The following is a 22,149-nucleotide window of genomic DNA, read 5'->3' as shown; positions in this document are numbered from 1 at the left end:
ACGTCTCCAAGTAGAATCCGGGGTACCTGAAAATAAAATTATACTCACCTAAATCCAGTGTCCTGTTATTATTTGTAATCCACGTACTTGGCAAAAAAAAAAAAACCCGCATTTACCCGATCCACTCGGACTGAAAGGGGTCCCATGTTTACACATGGGACCCCTTTCCCCGAATGCTGAGACCCCCCGTGACTCCTGTCACAGAGGGTCCCTTCAGGCAATCAGGGAGCGCCACGTTCCCACCATTGAAGATAATGGAGAGGCTTTGCGATGCGCTGTCTGACAGCTCAGACGCGCATAGCCAATCAGGAGAGTGCCACGACGTGGCGCTCCCTGATTGCCTGAAGGGACCCTCTGTGACAGGAGTCACGGGGGGTCTCAGCATTCGGGGAAAGGGGTCCCATGTGTAAACATGGGACCCCTTTCAGTCCGTGTGGATCGGGTAAATGCGGTTTGTTTTTTTGCCAAGTACGTGGATTACAAATAATAACAGGACACTGGATTTAGGTGAGTATAATTTTATTTTCAGGTACCCCGGATTCCGAGACGTCGACAGATGGAGACGTGGACACAGTCGGCGTGTGAACATAGGTAAGTATGTGTGTGTCTGCATGAATGTAATAAAGTTTTACTTTCAAGGTGTGCGTGTCCTGTTTTTATTTGGGTATTTTTTTTGCAGAAGAACTACAGGTACCAGCGGGCCCATACCCCCCCCCCCCCCGCATGCTGGTACTTGTGGTTCTCCAAGTACCAGCTTGTGGGGAGGCTTGCTGGTACTTGTAGTTCTGCTGCAAAAAACAATATTCTTTTATTTTTACACATGGCTATCAGCCCCCCATCCGCAGCCCTTGAATGGGGGGGACAGCCTCGGGCTTCACCCCTGGCCCTTGGGTGGCTGAAGGGGGGGACCGCTTGATTTAAGGGGTCCCCACTCCTCCAGGGTACCCCGGCCAGGGGTGACTAGTTGGGTATTTAATGCCACGGCCGCAGGGACCGGTATAAAAGTGTCCCCCGGCTGTGGCATTATCTCCCCAGCTAGTGGAGCCAGGTGCTGGTTCAAAAAATAAGGGGGACCCCTACGCTTTTTGTTCCCCATATTTTTTGCACCAGGACCGGACGCAGAGCCCGGTGCTGGTTCTAAAAATACGGGGGATCCCCAGTCAACATTTTCCCCGTATTTTTACAACCAGGACCGGCTCAAAGAGCCCGAGGCTGGTTATGTTTAGGAGGGGGGACCCACACATTTTTTTTTCAGAATTTTAACCCATTCCCGCCCCTTCCCACTGAAAACCATGCTCTCTCAATTTTAGTCAGTTAAAAAAAAATATATTATTTTAAAAAATATATAAATAATAGTTGTGTCTCCTAATAGACAAACCAAGTACCTAATCCCTTCTAATATTAATAGATATGCTATTAGCAATAAAAAAAAACACAAAAAAAAAAACATGTTTTACATTTTTTTTATTAGATTCCGCCAGCAAAGTGAGGCGGAATGAAATAGACGAATTTACTGTCGAAAAGCACTGTTGTCGAATCGACATTTTTCAGTTGAATATACTTTTGTCGAAAAGCCGCATTTTTACCATTGAAGACATGTTGAATTTGTCACCTGTCGAATTTCAAAAAGTCGAATCTGAAAAGTCAGTTTTTTTGTCGAAAAGTACTGTATTGCATTGTCGAATCATTTTTTTGTGTCGAAAATGCCCCGTTTTTCGACATTTGCGGCAATTCGACCGCAATTGCATATACCCCTTGGTCGATTGTAGGTACGGATAAGGCTCTAGAACACATTGGTAACAAACCCCTGATTTCATATTCACGTGGACCTAATTTAAAACAGTTACTAATGCAACCCACTCAGAATTTTAACATCAATGCACAACGGACTTGGCTGAATGTGAATAAATGTGGTTGTTATCGCTGCCTCGGATGTACAACGTGTAATGGCATGTTAGTGCGAACATTTTTCGCTCATCCCCACACTGGAAAGAAAATACCAATCAAACATTATGTTACGTGTTTGACTATTTATCTTATTTACATCTTGGTATGCCCTTGTGTGCTTTATTATGTGGGAAAGACCACTACAACATTCCGAGAAAGAATGGCCTATCACCGTTTATCTATTAGGCAAGCCCTGATGAACAAACAGTGAGTGATAAACCGGTAGCAAGACATTTTTTGAAAAAGGTCACCAAATTGCATCTTTAAAGAGTATGATAATCGATCATGTTCCTAAACTGAGTCGGGGAGGTGATCGTGGATGGTTACTCCTGCAGAGAGAGTCCAAATGGATGTACAGGCTCGATACAAGAGCACCACGAGTCCTTAATGAGAACATTAATTTCTGATGTTTTCTATAGGCGACGGTCAAATGTTTATTTGGATTAAGGGTGTTACATGTACAGGACTGAACTATTTGCTGTTTGGAATTTGATATTGGATGCTTGTGTACATACACATTTGTTTGCGTTTGGTTATTTACATTGATGAGAGATATGATTTTAAGTGATGGGGGTGTTTTTGTGTTTAATATTGGCACTTTAAACATGCACTTTAAAGGCTCCGGCTGATAGCCTTCCACGGACACATCTGGATGTAGTGTAATAATTAATCTAACAATTTGGATTAAAAATACAGGTGGTTGGATAAAACATGCTTTATTCCCCTTGCCCGTGATGCCTGCAGCAGTGCAGCGTGACAGCAGGGTCTGACAAATCGATGTGATGGATGAAGTACACTGGGGTTGGATCTGGTCTCCCTGTAGGTGGGACGCAGGATTGTACCTGTGGAACGCAAGCACGGGTTACCATGGTAACCAAAAATAGCATGTGGTCTGTGTTATCCGACTGTAACACCCCTGGAAGTGATGTAAGCAGTGATTCACAGGGGTGTGTACAGGAAGCGCTGCGGCGCTCAGTCCACACATTGCATATGATCCAGATGACATCATCATAGACAGTGACCCGATTGGCTGTAGGAGGTGCATGCGCACTGGGCTGGAGCGCACGCTGGAGGAGTGGGAAGGCTTGGTTGATCATTTTAACATTTGGTATTTAAGCTTAGCATTCAGTAAGGTGTCTGTGGACGGCTTTGGCAGCAGTGGTGATTTGTGCTACAATGCAGAGGTCTATGACGGTCACTAGATGACCGAGGTCGACAACTGATAAGTCTTGGCTTTTGAATCTCTTCTCAGTGTTGCATTGATGTTGAAATTATGAATTGAAATTGACATTTATTGTGCTTGAATTACTATGGATATAAGTACTCTTTTCTCCACCATTGCCATCAATATGGATTTTTAAAGTGTTTTTTGGAAATTAATAAAATGAAATATTTTTTATATATTATCTGAGTGCCCTTTTCCTACAATTATATATATATATATATATATATATATATAGATATATAGATATATATAGATGGGGCATTTCAGTCGTCGCCATTCCAGTGGGGGCGTTTAGTCACCACCATTTTGTAAGATCTGTAACTAGAGCTGGTTAGTGGTAGGGTTTTCCTGGCCACCCACTACGAATAAGATCATTCCAGTTGTGTCCGTCTCTTTATTTTAGTTGATAAGTTAGCTTAAAGTGTATAGTTAATGTCAAGCGCAATAAATTAATAGACGGCTTATATATATGGCATCTGAATACTATATTTTTGGAGGTATACATATAATCCTTCAGTGCTGCTGTGCATTCGTAATTTGTTTTATCATCTATAAAATTTGTATAATTTGAACTAAGGACCTTATCCAGGCGATCCAACAGCAAAAATGACAATGCTGATGCAGGCGCATACATAGGCCCTGTCCTGCGAATGCCCTCGCATTTACTGCAGGCACTCCACAGTAAATGCAAACGCCTCTGCCTATCAATCAGGACCCTGTTCAGAAAGGATTGCAAATTCTGCTTTTACAATTTGGACTCATCATCCAAATCTTCGTGTACAGCCCGGCAGCTGCATGACGTCACTGTGTGATATTGCAGTGTGTATGCCCGCCGTCGGGCGCCCCGGGCAGGGGGAGGTCACACTAGGCGATGTCGCTCATTACTTAGAGTGTTCAAACCTTAACTCGTAACAAGTTTTTTCAATGATCACATGACTAGGAACTGAATCAGTTGATTCATGGGTTGTGCACTGGATAACAGCAGGTGATGATTATTTAAGGGGTTGCGCTATAACCCAAAGTAAAAAGTGTAATGGACGGTCCTGAGAAAGTTAAAGGGCAGTTCATAGCATCACTATGTGATGTCATCACAGGTTCAAAATACTACATGACAGGCCCAAGTGAAAGCAACAATGATCATGAATCACAGTTTCACTGTAAACCGGTTATGAATTTAGCTGCTATGCTCGTGACCAATGCTTAGGATCAAATAAGGTATGATAACAGGAAAAATGGATTTGGTAATTGAGGTGCAAACCAAAAATTGTTATTGTTTTACCACCATATATTCTAAAATAATCTTACATTTACATCTACTTAAATCGCAATAACCGAATATGTGTTATAGTTCATCGCAATTATTTGGTTTTTCAAGAATAAGCTCTCTGGGGCAATGCCCAGCGTGCTATTTGTAGTATATTCTACAAGACATACTTCCATTCCTCAAAGTGACTTACTGTTAATGTCATCATGCTCACTCGTGTCTTTCATGTCCTTTTTATAGTAAGTAACCTCTTGGAACAATTCCATAAGTGTAATTAAGTGGGCTAAAGTCCAACTTTGAAAAAATAACCAAGTAATATAAAATATCAATTGCCTTTTTTAACAGTTAATGAGCCCAAGTGAATGGTAATTAAATCTTTACATTTTTTTTCAGATTCAAAATGACAGTTATTTACACAGCATGGATTGAGCGCTTTGACGATTTTCCCACAATGCCAGGAATGTGGCTATGAACTACAGCTTCCACTGTATCTTAATCATGCATGCCTGACACCCAGAAGAACACAAACTGATGGCACAGATCTTTTGGCTGCTAAGTAAGCAATGACTATTCTCTATGATCTTTGTTCTTGTGCTTTGTCCAGATAGCAACAAACCATCTAGCTTTATCTGAATCCCCTTGCTGCTACAGGAAAGGGGTCCAAAAATGCTGCTCTTTGATCCCTTCCTGAAAGATCAGGTTGCTGCAGCCTGAATACCACCAGTTCCCTCAGTTGCTCATGCAGGACTTACACAAGGGTGTCGTATGTGTACCGATGCCGGGATCCCGGCAGGGGGTGGTGAGTGCAGCAAGCTCACTGCACTAACCACGCTGCGGGCTTGGTGGCGACCGGATGACGTGGACACCCACAAGTGTGTGGTCGACATGCCAACAGTTGGGATTGTAAGGGGGCGGGATGTAGGGGGAGGTTATGTGACCGCCAGTCACATAACTGCATCCCCTTACATGATCCCTGGCTTTCTGGAGCAGCCACTCAACAGTCCCATTAACATCCCCTATACACCATGTGCAGCTCAAAGGGAAGAAGGTACCTAACCACGGTCCTTTTATTATCATCATAATCCCCAAAGGTAGAGCTGAGAACAATATTTAGTACTTATTATTCAATTCTGCTTGATTATGGAAATTGTGTGCAAGTCTTATTGCAGAGTTATATAGCCACACACCAGCGGATGACTCAAATGATAACAGCCCAGTTACTTAACCTGGGGCGTGGACCTACCTCTAAATAGCCACAAGTAGTGTACCCTAGGCAATATACGGTAGAATGACCTGCCTTTCTTGTAAGAAAATGACTTGTCACTGGTTTTTCAAAATGAGTTATGTCCGTGCGTACCACCAGGTCTCTTCTACTTTTTCCTCTTTTATAGCAGGGGAGAAATGATGTTCTTTCTAAGAAAGGTAATTCAGTGTCAGTGTTGATTAAAGGGCAAAAACACTAGTCTGCTTTAGTAATAGGTTCACTCGTAGTATTTATTTATCCACAGTATCTTTTTATCCATCTTGCTAAGATATTCAATTTCCCGCACCGATTGCGGGTGTTAAAGTTTCGCCGGGGGGCTATCTAATTAGCCCCGATAAGCCGGCGCATGTCGCGGCTTATCAGGGATTTTGTTTCATCTGCCTCCAGCAGGCGAACCAAAATCCCCAATAACAGCCCTGTTTTCATCCAAAAACGGGGCTATTTCACCCGAAAACACACAGGCTTCACTGAACCTGTGTGTTTACGGGTGTAACTGCAACTTTTACTGGCCAAGCTAATCAAATCGCCCGACCGCAGCACCCAAAGACACATCAGGGGTTTTTACTCCCGATGTCTCTTCGGGCAAAATTGAATATCCCTATTGGACTTCTTTACTGGCATCAAAGTATTAGCTCTTGGGACAGCCAATGCTTTTTCTTCTGCTTCCATTAATACTTTGTGCGGATATCCTCTTTGAAGAAATTTCTTTGTCATGATATCCATTTGTTCATGCTCCTCATCCAGATCAGTAGAAATTCTGTGTACTCATAGCAACTGAGAATAAGGCAGCATCATTGTAGAGGTATCGGATGATGGCTAGATGGCAGGAGCAGGCTGTTACAATCAGTAGGTTTACTGTAGAGACATGTCGAGAGCTTGTTGTTTCTCTTAGTAATTAAGATATCAAGGTAATGTATTTCCTTGTCGTCCAGTTCAAAAGTGAATTTAATATTTGCGTCCATGACATTAATGTTACTCATCATGGTTTAAAATTATGATTTGGTACCCTTCCACAAAATAAAAATATTGTCTATATATGTAAAAAAAATGGAGGCATGATGTGGATTACTCAGGAACAAATCTTTATCAATGCTATACATGAATGCATTAGCGTAAGTTGGTGCTACGCAAGTCCCCATAGCACAGCCAGATATCTGCAGGAAAAACTTAAAGATAAAGTCATTTCTGCACAACACCAACTCCAAAAGTTCCAAAAAAAAAAGTAACATCTGGCGCAGAATATTGTGATTTATTTATACAGTAAGTCTCCTAGTAGCAACTAGTCTCCTACCATGGGGTATACTTATGTAGAGGCTGACAATATCAATGGTGCATAACCACAGCTGATCTGGTAGTGAATCAATTTCTAATAATTTGTTTAAAAACATTGTTGTGTCCTTCAAGTAAGTTTGTGCCGCATGTATCACCGGTTGAAGGAAATGGTCCCCGTAATGAGAAATGTCATGATACAGAGATCCTATCGCTGATCGGTCTTCAAGGCGGATCCACACTATTTTTATGTAGTTTTGGAAGCGTGTAGAACACCGGTATTCGTGGTGAATCCTTCAACAGGGTAGATGCTATATGTTTAGCAATCACCCCATTTTCCACAGGTTTGAGTAAGGTACTCCTTTCCAAATATATTCGTAGGGTCTTTTGTCCAATTTCCTGTAAATGGTCTCGATCAATTAATGTAGGCAATTATTTTCTGCACAACAACTGTGGGACGTATTGTTATGTCTGTGTATGTGGCTAGATCTTTTAATGCTTTCCTTTCATTAATACTGAATTTACAATGTTCAGTTTGAGGTAAATGTCCCATGGCGAATCAGATGACATCAGCGTGGAGCTGGGAGAGGGTGCCGCATGCTCACATGGATGATATGTATTTATATAAGGTGAGAAAACCTATTGTTCCTGATGAATTTTTTTTATAAAAACAGAAATGTTGAACTGAAAAGGTCTTAGTATCGTTCGTTATTCTTAAACATCCCACAAGTGCCGCCGACACCTGACAATATATGAAATTGATGAAAAGCCATACAAATACAGCTAAAAATCATGTCATTTGGACCTGTTTATATGCAATCCAACAATTGAGTTCAGTTTTTAAATTCTAGTTTTGACCCGAGCTGTGGCTTAGTTCAACCACAATGTGTTACCAAACTGGGCCTCGATTTGACTCAGAGTCAGAACCCTTACGTTCGGGTGTGTTCGTATTTCAGGAAAACTAAACCACACATTTCTAATATAATGAAGCACACGAGGGGTTAATGAGTTTGGCAAAAGCTATGGAAACTGCATCAAGGCTGTGCATTAGCCTTCCTCTAACCCAGTGGCTCACAAATTCGGTCCTCAAGGAGCACTAACAGTCAAGGTTTTAAATATATCCATGGCCAGCACAGATGGTTAAATCATAGTGACTGAGGTACTAATTAAGTCAACTGTGGACAAGCATGGATATACTTAAAACCTGGACTGTTAGTGCTCCCTGAGGACCGAGCTTGGAAACCACTGCTGTAACCTATTTATTTACACCTTTCCCTTCCCATGGGCATAAAAGCCAACTATTTAAAATGTTTTGGGATGCTTACATTACCCACCACCCATATGAGTAACAAATGTCATGCATAGATACAGTTAGTGTCTGTAGCAGGGGTTTCTAAAGCAACCACAGCACCCCCAGAGCAGGCTCATATGTCCCTGTATGTGAAAAGAGTCTGCTGTGACTCCTACCCCTTTCAAATTGAAGGACTCATGTACTGGAAGCTGGAGCCTCTGAGTGGGAATGGCAAGACCTTATTAGGGCTGATGTACAGTATCTGCCAGCATAGGAGTGGTTGGAAACAGCTGTCAGAGTAAGTGGGCATGTGCACTCTTGCAGTTTTTATAAGCTGGATACACAACTGGCAGACGAATCGGACATTCAGCCAATCTGCCGACCTATCAGATGATTGATAAGTGGATACACACTTACCAATCATCCGCCCAGTGTGTTGTGCCTGACGTCACAACTGGGGTGAGCATTTAAATGTGCCTGCCTAGTTGAGATGTCACTGATTGCCAGTCCCTGCAGCAAGTGTATGGGCTGACAGCCAATACACACAGCCAGATGCACCAATATATCTTTAGATATATATCGGCCATCGGTTGTGCTACAGGGCCGACATAATATGTCTACCAACGATATCGTTCACAGACATGTCGGGTGTACACCCTCGCTGACGGGCTCACAATATATCGTCCGTTCGCTTGAACGTCCGATATATCAGCCAGTGTGTACCCAACATTAGTGTATCAGAGGAGGCAGAAAGTACAGGAGGAGAGACAGGTGGCAGGGGTACTGAAAGTGGGAGGAAGCAGTTAAGGGGGACTGTATAAAAAAAGCAGAAGAAGCAGACATGGGTAAATAGAGATAACAAAACATTAAGGAAATGAAGGACAAAGCAAAGAAGTGAAATAATATACAGGGTTCAAACTGACAGCAGAGAATAGTGACAGCATAGGTACAGATTATGTTGTGGCAGGAATAGGAACCATAGGACATTAAAGACAAAAAAGCTACTTGGTAAAAAGCAATAAACAGCTGAGAAAATCAGATTACAGATAGCTTGAGACATAAGGACACAGGCAGCATAGAGTGAGTGAGGAAAGTAAGAGTTACTGTGTAAAGAGGGAAGAAACGCACAGTGGAAAAGGAATGACTAAATAAAGACTGACTGGAAGCAGAACAAACCTTAATAGACATGAGAGAAACATGAAGAAGGAAAAGAAGAAGCAGAGCCTCATTGTGAGAGGTTTGCATTCTAAAGTGAGGCTTGGCTTATTAAGTGAGTTTGAAACAGCAACAGGTGAGTTAGAATACAGAAAAAGGTGAGTTTTATAATACACAAAAAGTGACACAAAGATTTGCAATACCATTAACATCTGATACAATGTTTGGCCTTGTGCAGTGCAATGGATGTAAAGCATTTGTTTGGAAAGAGGCAGTGTGGAGACTCGGCTGCTGTCCAATCTGTGAGCAATTTTCTCTGATGAAGGAGGAGATAGCAAAACTGCATGCTGAGATTTGTAGGATGTCTGTCTTTGAAGTCTCCACTGCCTCAGAGAGCCACCAGAAGACATTCTGCCTGGACTACTGTGGGCTCTCAAGGGCAGAGATTTCCAGAGGGACACAGACACCTCCCGCAAGCGGTGACACTGCAAAACTCATATGCTACTCTTGCAGGGCTGGAAGATACAACTAATAGAGTTACTACAGAACAGGAGGATATGGGGACTTCTACCAACTATAGGAACAGGAAATGGAACAGAAAAATTGCATCCCCAAAAAGGACTGCACTACTCTTGGGAGATTCCATTATTAGAGGAATACATCTGGGAAATGCAAATGAAGTAGAGAAACAAGTAAGGTGCTTACCTGGAGCCACAGCTCCAAGGGATAAAGAGCGCATGCTAAGAATTGTGAAGGCAGCAAGAAAAGATGGGGAGGTGGATGTCATTGTCCACCTAGGGACAAATGACCTGGCAAATGCTGAACTCATGGCCGTAAAAGATGAATTTAGGAAGTTAGGGACTGCTCTGAAGCAGGTGGCAACCACTGTATCTTTTTCAGAAGTATTGCCAGTACACAGAGGGGAAGACAGAACTCATTGCATCAGAAACTTCAATGTTTGGCTAAGGACATGGTGCAATGAGGAGAGATTTGGGTTTATAGGCCACAGTCACACCATCTGGCAAGATAGGAGCTTATACAAAAGTGACGGCCTGCACCCATCTTCAAGGGGAACGAGAATACTAACTGAACAGTTTGGATGCTTCATCAAGAACTATTTAAACTAACAGAGGGGGGCAGTGAATCAAACAAGAATAAAGAAATCTGCTCCCCCAACACAGAGGTATTGTTTCTGCAGGCAAAGGGAATAGGTAGCAAATCCACAGCAATAGAAGATAATTCAGATCAAAACCAAATAAAAATAGGCAGAGAGAGGAACATAGCTAGGAACAGGAAAAGCACAAACAAAACTCTAAAAGCTATGTGTGCAAATGCTAGGAGCTTAGGAAATAAAATCCCAGAACTAATTGCAATAATGACAAGGGATGATCTAGACATTGTGGCAATTACAGAGTCATGGTACAATGAAAATCATGACTGGGACATAGCTATACCGGGATATACTTTATTTAGGAAGGACAGAATTGGAAAAATCGGAGGAGGGGTAGCAATGTATGTAAAAAAATGCATAAATACTACATTAATACAATGTATTGAAGAAAAAACTTAGGCCCTTTGGGTGACCATAGAAACAGGGGAAAAGTCGAGTATTCGTATTGGCGTGATATACAGGCCACCAGGTCAGGAAGAGGAACTCGACAAGTGCCTATTGCAGGACATAACTAAAATGGCATTAAAAGGAGAGGTAATAATCATGGGAGACTTTAATCTTCCTGATGTAAACTGGGAAGTGTCTGTTGCTAGTTCCACTAGAAGTAGGGACATTTTAAATTCCCTTCAGGGAGCATCCCTCCACCAATTGGTAAGGGAGCCCACTCGGAAAGACGCTATATTAGACTTAATACTTACAAATGGAGACAGAATATCGGACGTAAAAGTGGGTGAAAACCTGGGATCCAGTGATCATCAAGCAGTATGGTTCAGCATAAAGACAGAGACTGACTCATCCCATACAAAAACAAAGGTGTTGGATTTTAGGAAGGCTGATTTTGTAGGGATGGGAAAATGTGTAAGCGATTCTTTGGTAGAGTGGAGGAACTTGGAAGCCGTGCAGGAGAGGTGGGAAACATTAAAATGTGCAATATTAAAGGCAACAGACCTTTGTATCAAAAGTGTTAGGAAAAACACAAGGAAAAGGAAGCCAGTGTGGTTTGCAAAAGAAGTAGCAAATATTGTGAAAGCAAAAAAGATGGCTTTTAGGAAATATAAGCAGACACAAAATAATGAAGACAAAGAGATATATCTTGTTAGACAGAAGGATACTAAGAAGGTAATCAGATGTGCAAAGGCACAAGCTGAGGAGAAAATGGCCCAGTCAGTGGGTAAAGGAGGCAAAACTTTTTTTAGGTATATAAGCGAAAGGAGAAAAACAAAAGGCGGAATAATAAAACTAAAGACAGACACTGGGAGTCTTGTTGAGGGAGACAATTTAATAGCAGATCATCTTAATAATTATTTTTGCTCCGTATTTACTACTGAAAGAGAGGGGAAGGGGCCACAGTTAAGTTTCAGGGATATTCAGGAAAATGACACAAGTACATTTACAGAGAAGGTCCTAACAGAACTCTCAAAGCTGAAAGTGGACAAATCCATGGGGCCAGATGGGATACATCCAAGGATACTAAAAGAACTTAAAGAGGTGCTGGTAGCATTATTGACAGAATTATTCAACCAGTCATTAGCTACAGGAGTAATTCCAGAGGACTGGAAAAGAGCAAACGTAGTCCCACTGCACAAAAGTGGAAGCAAGGAAGAGGCAATCAACTACAGACCAGTGAGTCTTACATCAGTAGTAGGGAAATTGATGGAAACACTCTTAAAAGAAAGAGTTGTAGATTATCTTAAATCCGGCAATTTACAGGATCCCAAACAGCATGGATTCACTGGGGGGAGATCATGTCAAACAAATCTTATTGACTTTTTTGACTGTGTGACTAAAGTGATGGATAAAGGTGGAGCCATGGATATAGCTTATCTAGACTTTAGTAAGGCTTTTGACACTGTTCCACATCGCAGACTGCTAAATAAACTTGAAAGTTTGGGATTGGATATTAGGATTATTGAATGGATAAGATCTTGGTTGAAGGATAGAAAACAGAGAGTTGTGGTAAATGGAGTGCATTCACAGGAGGGAAATGCTACCAGTGGAGTACCCCAGGGATCTGTACTTGGACCAGTGCTTTTTAATATCTTTATTGGTGACATTGCAAATGGCATTAAAGGGAAAGTATGCCTTTTGCAGATGACACAAAGGTATGCAACAGGGTAGACACACCAGGTGGGGTAAAACAAATGATTGAGGATCTAGGTAGACTAGAGGAATGGTCAAGAGTGTGGCAATTACAGTTTAATGCCAAAAAATGCAAAATCATGCACTTGGGTCTCAAAAATCCAAAGGCTAAATATAGTAGTAATGGCACTATACTGGAAACTACTGAGGAGGAAAGGGATCTAGGAGTCACTATTTCAGATGACTTAAAGGCAGGTAAGCAATGTAACAAAGCAATGAGGAAGGCTAGTCAGATGCTTGGCTGCATTGGGAGAGGAATCAGCAGCAGAAAGAAATAAGTAATAATGCCACTGTATAGGTCATTGGTACGGCCTAATCTAGAATACTGTGTTCAATTCTGGAGGCCATATCTTCAAAAGGATATTAATACATTAGAAACTGTACAAAGAAGGGCAACTAAAATGGTGCATGGCCTACATCACAAAACATACCCAGAAAGACTAAGAAATCTCAATATGTATAGTTTGGAGCAGAGAAGGGAAAGGGGGGACATGATAGAAACTTTCAAATATATCAATGGTTTTAACAAAGTCCAGGAGGGAAACATTCTCCAAATGAAGAGAAACAATAGGACACGAGGACATGCACTGAGACTGGAGGGGGGGAGGTTCAGGGGAAATTTGCGGAAAAATTACTTCACCGAAAGAGTAGTGGACAAGTGGAATAGCCTCCCATCGGAGGTGGTAGAGGCTAAGACAGTAGAGCAATTTAAACATGCATGGGATAGACATAAGGATATCCATACAAAGAAATAAGGATCAATTAAGGTTAGAGATTTAAAAAAAAAAAAAAGGGGCAGACTAGATGGGCCAAGTGGTTCTTATCTGCCGACAAATTCTATGTTTCTATGTTTCTAAGAAGAAGAAGAAGCAGAAGAAGAGGAAAGGAACGTAGCTGCAAGAATAAGAAATAAGAGGGGAAAGTATAGAAAGAACAGATGATAGGGGAAGGTAAAACTACGAGAAGGCACATAGAGAGGGAGAATAGCAGACAGGACAGGGATTTAACACCTACCAATATTAAATAACACAGTGAGGACAGAATAGGATAGGGGCAGTTATGAGTATGACACCGCAACAATTCAAAGCCTGCATTTCTGAGCTGTGCTGCTCAGTACGTGATAACACTTTCAGGGGTATTTCAAGGAGCATCCCCAGAGAATGACATCTGTCAATAACTTTTAACTGGACCAGATAATGTCAACATTGCAGGCTGGCTGCACTTTGCACACAAAACACCCCTTTATTAAGCCCAGGCCAGGTCAACAGTTTAGTAATATTTTGTGTGACACAAGCATGTGAGAGTAAATATTCCCTATTCTTTCTTCAGTGTGAGACTGTGCAAAAAGTTAATAGATAATAGTTAAAGGAAAAGTATTCTGGACCATTGTTTTAAATTGGATTTACTAGATGAGAGTTCTGGAGCCTAAAACATTGAAAACCCAAATAATTTCGCTCACTTCAGGACTGTTGACAGCATTATTGTAGGTGACTAAGGGGGAGATGTACTAAGCAGTGAAAATAGTAGAGAAGTGAGCCAATGGACAGGTTGCACATGGCAACCAATCAGCTTCTCTGTATAATTTTATAGTATGCAAATTATAAATGGCACTTCAATGATGATTCGTTGCCATGGGCAACTTCTCCACTGGCTCAGTTCTCAACTCTTTTCACTGCATAGTACATATCCCCCTTAGGGGTCTGTTCACCATTGGGGCTAGATGGATTCTTAACTACCAGAGCAAATCAGTATTACCTCTGTTACTGCCCTGTGATTCCTAACACAGTTATAGAAGTATCAGTGACACCACTGCTTATCTGGATGACTACGCATGTGTGACCAGAGCTCATGCATGCACACGGCCGGCTACATGGTGTGCAGTTCAGTTCAGCAAATAGGCCCATTACTAAAAAAATATACAGAAACAAGCGTTTCCTCATGTGTAATAGGCCCATAATGCCCTCCATACAATATGTCTTCCTAGATGATATTATTGTGTTAGCAGAGCATCCAATGTGCATGTCTAGTGACATTAGTTTAGTGACTGGTCAGTCAGGGAATAACTATCATTTATAGTGGCTAATGTATTATTACAGTACATCTTTTCTTTACAGCGCCTTATCTTGGATACTTCACTCATCCATGTGTTGAGGTTGATGACACTCTGAGTACAGGATGACAACCTCTCTGAGTACAGGATGACACCCTCTCTGAGTACAGGATGACACCCCCTCTGAGTACAGGATGACATCCTCTCTGAGTACAGGATGACACTCTGTGAGTACAGTATGACACTCTCTGAGTACAGGATGACACCCTCTCTGAGTACAGGATGACACCCTCTCTGAGTACAGGATGACACCCTCTCTGAGTACAGGATGACACTCTCTGAGTACAGGATGACACCCTCTCTGAGTACAGGATGACACCCTCTCTGAGTACAGGATGACACTCTCTGAGTACAGGATGACACCCTCTCTGAGTACAGGATGACACACTCTTTGAGTACAGGATGACACCCTCTCTGAGTACAGGATGACATCCTCTCTGAGTACAGGATGACATCCTCTCTGAGTACAGGATGACACCCTCTCTGAGTACGGGATGACACCCTCTCTGAGTACGGGATGACACCCTCTCTGAGTACAGGATGACACTGTCTGAGTACAGGATGACACCCTCTCTGAGTACAGGATGACACCCTCTGAGTACAGGATGACACCCTCTCTGAGTACAGGATGACACCCTCTCTGAGTACAGGATGACACACTCTGAGTACAGGATGACACTCTCTGAGTACAGGATGACACCCTCTCTGAGTACAGGATGACACCCTCTCTGAGTACAGGATGACACTCTCTGAGTACAGGATGACACCCTCTCTGAGTACAGGATGACACACTCTCTGAGTACAGGATGACACTCTCTGAGTACAGGATGACACCCTCTCTGAGTACAGGATGACACACTCTTTGAGTACAGGATGACACCCTCTCTGAGTACAGGATGACATCCTCTCTGAGTACAGGATGACATCCTCTCTGAGTACAGGATGACACCCTCTCTGAGTACAGGATGACACCCTCTCTGAGTACAGGATGACACTGTCTGAGTACAGGATGACACCCTCTCTGAGTACAGGATGACACCCTCTGAGTACAGGATGACACCCTCTCTGAGTACAGGATGACACCCTCTCTGAGTACAGGATGACACACTCTCTGAGTAAAGGATGACACCCTCTCTGAGTACAGGATGACACCCTCTCTGAGTACAGGATGACATCCTCTCTGACTACAGGATGACACTCTCTCTGAGTACAGGATGACACCCTCTCTGAGTACGGGATGACACCCTCTCTGAGTACGGGATGACACCCTCTCTGAGTACAGGATGACACTCTCTCTGAGTACAGGATGACACCCTCTCTGAGTACAGGATGACACTCTCTCTGAGTACAGGATGACACCCTCTCTGAGTACAGGATGACACCCTCTCTGAGTACAGGATGACATCCTCTCTGAATACAGGATGACACCCTCTCTGAGTACAGGATGACACCCTCTCTGAGTACAGGATGACACCTTCTCTGAGTACAGGATGACACCCTCTCTGAGTACAGGATGACACCCTCTCTGAGTACAGGATGACACCCTCTCTGAGTACAGGATGACAACCTCTCTGAATACAGAGTACCACAAATCTTTACACACAGAAGCCTCTCTGTGTTCTTCATGCTGATACAGAGCCATAACTGTGGCGGTGCAACAATAGGTGCAAATGCTATACTGTCACCTGTTCTTGGCGACTGAATCCAAGCACTCTGTTCCCTGATAGCACCTATGCCCAATGGCATTATTCCTACACATGATGAAGTTACATTGCAATGTTTAATGTCAGTCAGTAGGGGGCAGCTAAAATAGAAACAAGTCCAATGAAAAGGGCAGTGCTGAGTGCAACACATACTGCTCATACAGTATATGGGGGTGAGCACAGTGCAGAATGTACAGCCAAAGGGGGGGGGGGGAATTTAGTGCAATATATAGAAGGGGGAGGTGGGGAATCATTGATGTCAAATAAAAAATTGTACAATGTGAACACAAAATATAAAAACCTCATAACATACTGTACAAAAGGTAAGAGGGGTCTATTGGTAGACTACACAATTGTGAATTATTATCACTTGTCAATTGTTTTGTATGTCTACTGACCCAATTGACTTTCTCTATAATATGTTTTAAAGGTTAATATGTTTATAGGCTTTATATTATCATTACTATTGCAGATATGTATGTATATATATATATATATATATATACTGTATATATGTATCAGAGAGAAAGAGAGCGAGAGAAATGGAAAAGACAGCACTCAGTGAAAGATATAACCAACAATACAAATGGTGGTGCAAGGTCAAAAAATGGTTAATACTGACACTCACTTTTCCCAGGTAATGAAAAAAAAACCCAGCACTCACTTTTGGGTAGGAAAAAAACGATGATTGATTCTTCATAAAGATTCCACTGCAAATAGACCGACAGCTGCAGCCCGTCAGCTGTTTCAACTAGCACAGAGTGGTTTTCTTCAGTGGCCCCTTAAGAAAACCACTCTGTGCTGGTTGAAACAGCTGTGGGGCAGTAGCTGTCGGTCTATTTGCAATGGAATCTTTATGAAGAATAAATAATACTTTTTTCCTGATTGAGAGGCGATCTAATGGCATTAGAACACCGCTGGTGGGGCGCAGTCCGGACAATGCAGGTGTATCCGGACCATTGAGGGAGTGAGCCGTGGCAGCTGTGTGACATCACACGCAGCAGCTGCGACCCAGAACGCAGTCGGTAGCTGCCTGCCAGTGCAGCTAGGCTGCACAGGCAGGGAGCTACTTGGCGGGTGCAAAAGCATCGCCTCCGTGCGATGCTTTTGCAACCGTGCGGGAAGGGGGTGTTCAGGGCCTGACATGCAGGGTGGACTAGCCCTGTGCTGGGCGCCTTCCCCCGCATGAAAGAGAAACTGATCGTAGATATGCTAAATTTACGATCAGCTCTTAATCACCCCCTATGTCATTACACATATGTTGATGCTTTTCTTAGTAAATGTTATATTTACCACCTAGATTTACCCCATATGAAGTATTTTTTTAATTTCATCTGTATCATCCTATATTGAAAGCCATCAAGCCAACTACAAGTGGACAAGATCTTGAAAAGTTATTGTACTTGAATTAACAGCAAATTTTATATATCTACTGTATGCAACTATGTACATTTTTATATGACCTGGAATGGGTTAATTTTTTAATTACATTTTTTTTATTTACTGATGATCATTGCTTGATGTTTTAGGTGCTAAAATGCAATATCTATTTTCATACAGCAGATCAAGATGTTCAATACCAGACAGAGAGATTTCACAATATCCAATTCTTATTCACTTCAAAAAATAATAACAAAAGTGGCTCCATAGCGTAGCATATATAAATACCAAATGGGACCATTTATTTATTAATACATACAACAACAACAACAACAACAACAACAACAACAACAACAACTGTACAGACAACAAAAAAGAGAGGTGATAAAAAATTGGATAAGAAAAAAAGGCTTAACTTTTGAGCCCCTAATTCATAGAGTAATGTAAAACCATTGTAATTGCTCCTCAATATGCACATGGTCCAGTATAAATGAGATAGTCCTCACAAATTGAACGTAGGTAAGTATAGCAGGCAAACCAACGCGATTCACCTTTCTGGCTTCCACAGGGGTGTTTTTTAGGGGGCATTTAGGGTGCTATATATACCCCTATCTGTTATCAATCAATTATGTGTATAATTACAGTGACTTCTGGTCCATGCTAAAACGCCAGAAGCAGAAGTACGTCTTAACTGGAAGTGCGTCACCAGATGTCCCGGCGGAACACACTGGAGCGCATCAACGAAACCGGACATGCATCCGCGCTATGCCAAAACCGGAAGTTCATAATTGCCAAGCGTGCGCCACCGGAAATTCCGGTGGAATGCACAACCGGAACTGGAAATACATCATCCCGGAACTCTGGTCATGTGGCCCTAATGAACAACTACTTGGAGGCTCTATTGGGATTTATATTATAGTACTTAAACCGGAAGTAAGTGATCTGGTCATTTAATAGAGTCCCACCAAATTATAAAACATGGGGGAAAAATAAAAATAAAAAATACTGACCTTTATTAAACAAGGTACTCTTATGTGAATGCTCGATATATCTGGTGCACCTTCCGTTGTGCTACAATAATCAATATGTGATCATATCTATTGTGTATTGATTAATTTCCCAATTGTTTACCACTTTAGAGCCTCCATATCAATATTACAGTAGTTATAAAAATTACATAAATACAATTAATATATATACACAATTCATGTCCCACATGCAAATGCAGATAAAAAATTATAAATTAATATAAATAGAAGCATTGACATCAATAAAAACACATCAGTAAAAAACATCATCAAAGTAATCAAGATCACATCAAGGAATACCCAATAAAAATCATTCAAATTAGGGATAAATCAATCCTTAAAATATCAATCGTAAAAGATTACGTTAAAAATTAAAACAAAATACATCATATTACGTAGAACCAGACCAACCAGCAATTATAAAAAAGGTGCGATTTCATAACACTCATTATGACCATTTGGGGTCAGTGTATTTAAGGTAAAAATCCAGAACATTTCTTGTTGTGATAACAATCTCATTAACTCACCGCCCCTTGGGCCCAGTTGTACATGCTCAGATTGATGGATAAGTGAAAAATGTCTGGGAAGCGGGTGACTTTCAACCTTATTCTTAATGTTACGCAAATGTTCTTGCAGCCTTCATTTCAAGGGTCTTTTGGTCTTTCCAACATATATTAAACCACATCCACATTCTATTTGATAAATAACTGATATTGTATTACAATTTACAAAGCTTTTTATTTTAAACTCTTTTGAATTATCATAATTAAAAAAAGACCTTCTGTTAGGGTGTACAAATTTACAAACATTGCAATGGCCACATTTATATGTGCCTATGCATTTTGGCATTGTGTGATGCTATTCAAAAGACTTGGTGCCAAAATCTCTTTTAAATTACGAGATTTCCTAAAAATATTATCAGGTTTATCTGGAAGTATATCACACAGATCAGGATCCATTCTAAGTATATTCCAATGTATTTTGTTTGTTTTTTTTAAATATATTTATTGGGTTTTTCACAATAAAGCAGAGAAAGATATAAAAATTTGTGCAGTCTTCGAAACAGGATATGGGGTACATTCAAGCAATACAATAGGGAAATATACTTATAACATAATGCCCCGTGAAAGGTATACTACAGTACAATGGGCTCAAAGAACCAGTATCAGATTAAGCTTGTAGTAAGAACCATATACACTTAGTTGAGGATCAAACAATCAATCAAGCAATACAGAGGACATGCACAAATAGAACACACAACAAATTACTAAAGTAAAAAAGACAAACAGAGAGAGAGTGAGGGGGACAGAACTAGAAAGGAAAGGGAGGGAGGGACATTGAGTATGGAATCTGAGTCAGCAAATATACAGAAAAACTATTCTGTGACAGGCATATGACAGGATGAAACCAAAAACATGACAGATCTCACAATACATGCAGAGAGATGAGCAGTAATTGATCAGATAAGTATCGTTAAGGTTCATTGGTAAGTTGGCCTAATAAGGACCATTTTGTGGAGTCAAACAAAGACAACACATGTTGTTGGTGAGAGTAGTCCAAGGATTCTGTAAATGGACCCCACTTTTTGTAAAAATGCATAACATTACATTCAAAATTAGGCAAGGTGGACCGGCGATCTAAGTATAAGGTACGGACAAGGCGAGAACGTAAAGTGTCAAGTCTAGGAGGGGATTTAATAATCCAATTAGTAAGAATCATTTTTTTCCCCAATGTTAAAATAACATATAACAGTGGGATAAGGTGACTTTTTTGTGGTGGGATGCCCCAATCAGAAAAGAGCTAACCAAGCATTGTTTTGCAGTCGAGCTTCAATCTGAGATGAAATGTGGAATTGATGAACCATAAAACCTTGTACCAGAATTTCTTTATTTTGGGGCAGCTCCAATAACAGTGTAGGAATAAAGCATTGGGAGATCCGCACCTCTGACATTTCCCAGATTCAGAAGTGACCATATGTTTCCTCTGGCCAGGCGTGATATAGGCTCTGTGTGTAAATTTAATATGTGTCTCCTGTAACTGCGTCGAGTGGAGTGCTTTGAGAATATTAGTAAAATTGTTAGTCAACTCCTTGTATGTTATGGGAGAAAGGTAATCAGTTTCCCAACTCGACTGTCGTGGACCACAGCTTAGTCTCAAACCCAGACAAAACGTCCCAATAAATATAAGATGTTTTATAAGGTGAAAGAGAAACTAAGGCCACAATATGTGTGAGAGGGTCCATGTTAAGGATCGGGTCATAAGAGGGAGGCAGGGTAAGGACATAATGTCTCAGTTGTAGGTACATAAAGAAGTCTACACGTGGGATGTGGTACTTAACAATCAAATCAGAAAAGGACAATAAGACACCCCCTGGGTCGAAGACATCCCTAATTAATGCAATGCCCCTTTGATGCCAGTGAAAGAACCGCACATTATTCAGAGCCGCTGGAAAACATGGATTGCCACAAAAAGGAATAAATTTGGAGTGAGCCAGGTTTCTCTTAAGTGATTTGTTTACAGACCAAATAAGCATCCCAAACGAGAGGGTTATTACGAGCTAAGGAAGGAAGGACAGCTTTAGGGGTGCGAAGTAAAGCGCTGAGATCATACGGAGCACAAAGCGTTTATATTCCAATGTTTAAAAAAACAAAATCTGTTATTTTCTTCTCCTCACAATTATATTGTGTTACAAATGGAATTAGTTCCCTATAATTTTTACTTATTATCATAGTTTTAAGTAAATCGTCTCTATTTAGGATCTTACTCTTACTCAAAGCATGATCTATAATCTCATCCGGATATCCTCTATCCCTAAACCTTTCTGCATATATATAGTCTTGTGCCTGATATGTATGAGGGTTGCTACAATTTCTCTTAATTCTGTAAAATTGTGAGAGGGGGATATTATTTTTCCATTGGGTTGTATGGCCACTCTTACTGTATAGTGCAAATAACTATTAGTATCTACCTTCTTAATATAATTTTTGGTGACTACTCTTTCTCCATCACTAGATAGTATCAGGTCTAAATACTCCACTTCTGTATCACTAATATTATGTGTAAACTTCAAATTAAAATCATTCATGTGGATGTATTTCATAAACTCTTCGAAACTTAATAAATCATTTTTTATCTGAGCAGGTTTCAATACAATATTATCATAATTTTTTAAATATTTTAATGCATGCTTTTCAGCATTGGTA

General features: G+C 41.1%; 1 long non-coding RNA gene across 2 annotated transcripts in view; it reads left to right on the top strand.

Moving 5' to 3' along the window:
- Positions 1-22,149, top strand: part of LOC135051273 (uncharacterized) — a 183,553-nt gene that overhangs the window by 139,163 nt on the left and 22,241 nt on the right. Inside the window, exons 2-4 of one of the 2 annotated variants that reach the window (XR_010242151.1) lie at positions 4,830-4,992; positions 7,504-7,598; positions 14,840-15,107. This is a non-coding gene — a long non-coding RNA (uncharacterized LOC135051273). Of the gene's footprint in view, positions 1-4,829; positions 4,993-7,503; positions 7,599-14,839; positions 15,108-22,149 lie in introns of those variants that run through there. The other variant, XR_010242152.1, reaches the window with a different exon arrangement.

This window comes from Pseudophryne corroboree, chromosome 2 (assembly GCF_028390025.1).
Source record: "Pseudophryne corroboree isolate aPseCor3 chromosome 2, aPseCor3.hap2, whole genome shotgun sequence".
NCBI classification, from domain to species: domain Eukaryota; kingdom Metazoa; phylum Chordata; class Amphibia; order Anura; family Myobatrachidae; genus Pseudophryne; species Pseudophryne corroboree.
The sequence above is the reverse complement of the archived record's forward strand: the minus strand, read 5'-3'. Positions and strand labels throughout refer to the sequence as shown.